Here is a 3,673-nt window from a genome sequence, read left to right as displayed (position 1 = left end):
ACTTCATTAACCGCTAGGGTTTTTTACTTGGTCTTTTATGTTTAAGTTTTTAAATTTAAGTTTAACAGTCGTAAAATCAAATTATATGTTTACTGATAATTTGTGATTTTCCCCTATCTTTTTTTTTAATCACTGCATAGTAAGTGGCGATACTAATCGTTTAAATTGTTCTCTAAATGAAGATAACATGTTCCGTCAAACGATGTACCAAACTAACGATATGTTTGAGGACTGCCTTTCGATGGGTTAACAGTAAGTTTGAGAAATTACAATACAGTCCACGTTCAATCCAACAGCGTTGGACAAAGTAAAAATAGCCTATTGTGTAATTTTGCGCTAAACACAACAAGTATATGATAAATTAACGCTCAAAATGTTTATCTTTGACTATTTCAACTTTGTGTTAGGTGCATTGTATTACAGCGATTTATAGTAATTAATTATTACTCAAAGCAATCAAAAGACGCATTCGAAAGTGTGTTTAAATCATGTTGGCCATATACTCCTGTTTGGCAGCTTGGATTATGATTTACAATAGTTATGTCTATTGTTTTGGTGTTACTCTGTTGTTGCCTGGTTCTTGTAAATTATCTTGTGAAAACAGATCAACGTATAATTCACATAATAATTAAAATTTACTGTAATTGTTTTAATGCTTCTACTAACTTGAACATTTATATCCCGCTGTAAACTCATGTAGGTCTACGTTACAAACACGTTAACTACTGCAAAACATACGAACAAAGTAACCGCGGTATCTAATAGACTGATTGGTTCACTCTCTACACTTTATCTTTAAAAAAATATTTCAACTATATCGCTGACCATCCTTTGACTCACTTTCTAATAATCTGTCGATATTTCAGGGAATATCATATCTATGAGTCGAACGCTCTAACCACCTGGCCATTCTGGCGGTTAAGACGTTCCATTTGTAATCTGAAGATCGTGGAATCGAATCCCCGTCACACCAAATAAGCTTGCTCTTTTAATCATGAGGCGTTATAATGTGATAGTTAATCCCATTATTCGTTAGTTGAAGAGCAGCCACTGACGCGGCGGTGGGTGTGATGACTAACAGCCTTCCTACTAGTATTACACAGATAGCCATCATGTAGCTTTGCATGAAATTCAAAAGCAATCAAACAAATCTAAATATTTTAGGACTTGCTTGATCTTACTATTATGTGTCCCTAGTTAGCATGTAAATAAAAGAAATATAAATATAACTTACACTATTATGAAAAATTTGAAAATGCACATTATTTCGTTTGAATTGTAAAAGTTTATGAAGTATGGGTTACTGAAATGTGAAATATATTATGCACACAGTCACACTATTAACATTATAAATGTCATTCATTTATATCTATCTTGTTTCGCGGGTGTAACATACAAAAAAGAATAGTAACTATCCTTACACAAGGTTCAGCAAAAAGTGCATTATGGAGTCAACCTAAATTTCAATCTACGAGGAAAGAGAGTGGATATGAATTTTACTGAAAAATGTACAAATGTTTTGTGTTTATAAGACGAGATTAATATTTATATTCAACAAGTCGTATACACGAAAATAAAAGATGGTTATCCATATTCATGTGCCCTAATATCCAACAGATAGCCAAAAGTTTCTGTTCAAACATAGGATATTTTGTCTAGAATGACTTGAACATGGGTAGCAATCCTAAAACAAGCGAAATAGATCAATAAATATATCTTTATCCACAAGAATGGTATTTGTGTATTTACTTAGCTTACTGGTATGCTCCTAACATTTAATGAATGATGACACTAGTTTTCGAGGCTGGATAAAGATTTTTTAAGATTCTACACAGAGCAACAGCACCAAAAATGACAATTTACACTTCATTTTCAAACCACATATAAGCCTGAGTGCAGTGTCCCATTATCCCTAAATTACCTACTTCGACCATTGTTCCAATTAACAATGCAGAGAAAGAACTCGCAACTCTAAGCAACTTCTATAAATGTCTATATCATCCGTGGAGAAAGTTTTGCCCCACCCTATGGAGTGGATAAGAACACAAGATTACAATCCAAAACTGTTTATGCAAGAGTCATTACTATGAAACTTTCACGCAAACAAAAGGATCAGACCATGTTTTTGATCTTTCAACAACTGGTTTATATAAGAAGTCATAACTATGTGCAGAATACTGTACAGAACTTTAGAAAAGTGACTTGAATATGCTTTTCTACTGACATAGTCTGAAGGTATTATGAAATACTAAAACTATCAGGTAACGTACCTGACAATTTAGAGAAATCTCTATCACACAAGAATGTTGGTAACAATGAGATATTTAACTACTGTATATTTATTTCAATAGGTTTGGTTTGGTTTGAATTTTGTGCAAAGCTACACGAGGGCTATCTGCGCTAACCGTCCCTAATTTAACAGTGTAAGACTAGAGGTAAGGCAGTTATTTTTTTTACCAACAAATAGTGGGATTAACCGTAACATTATAACGTCTCCACGGCTGAAAGGGCGAGCATGTTTGGTGTGACGGGGATGAATAACAAGTTGGCAGCGCTTTCTAAGTTGAGAAGAATATCAAACAACGTAATTTTTTCTAACTTCAAAAAATAAAACTTAGTAGCATTTCCTCACCTGAGAAAAATAACAACTAAGTAGCTCTTCTGTTTTCAGAAAAATAACATTTAGGTAAATGTTTCTATGTTGAGAAGTATAATAAAGAGATAGGTAGAAATTCTTATCTTCAGAAGAAAAACAACAATATACCGTGGTATTTTTAGATAAAGTGATTCCACTAGGTAAGTCCACTAGGTATATTAGGAAATTCAGTCAAATGAATTGCGAAGCAATAGTAAAGTCAACCAAAACTTGTAAAAATATGCTAAAAACTGCATAAAATGGACACAAAGTGTGATACACAGTGAAAACAGTCTTTTCTCAAACTCAAAACACATTTTGGATATTTGTATTGAACACTGTACAGTTGCTAATCCTGGAGTTGTGAATTAATCACGCTAATTCTACTTTTTCAAGATGTATTTCCACACTAATCTACCCACTCATGACGATATTCTAGACTGATAAAATTTCATGTCACTCAACTCCACCTACGCAATTGGTTATTTACATTGAATATAAGGAATGTTTAATCACCTGACCTGCCGTTGGAGGGCACTCCTGTCTAACTCATGGATAAGATGCAGATTTAATAGCCATATCTTCTACCCCCTTTAACAGACCAGAGAATGACAAAGAACTAAGAGAGCTAGAATAAAATCGAGCTAATGACTTTTCTGACCACATATCATACAACAGCTGAACATATCTGAAACAAACGAAATTTTTTAGAAATTCCACATTAATAAAGGAGAAATACATTGTATAACTGACAGCATATTTTCTGTTCTCTCTATCTGGAATCATGAGTTGAAGCCAACAATTAATGTTAACTGTAAAATCAAATAAAAATTCAAACGTGCATTGGTCAAAAGGTACTGCAAGTTTTTCTACCCCGGAATCCCCCAACACTGATACAAGTACAGATTGAAAAACTATAAAAATAAGAAAATTAACTATGAAACCTATTAATAATGATAATACATCATTTAAATCCACATTGTATATTTCGTCATATTACATAACGTCATTTAACAGAGAGGATTGTTTGTTTGTTTG

This window comes from Tachypleus tridentatus, chromosome 5 (genome assembly GCF_004210375.1).
Source record: "Tachypleus tridentatus isolate NWPU-2018 chromosome 5, ASM421037v1, whole genome shotgun sequence".
In the NCBI taxonomy this organism is placed as follows: Eukaryota; Metazoa; Arthropoda; class Merostomata; order Xiphosura; family Limulidae; genus Tachypleus; species Tachypleus tridentatus.
This window is presented reverse-complemented; position numbering follows the sequence as displayed.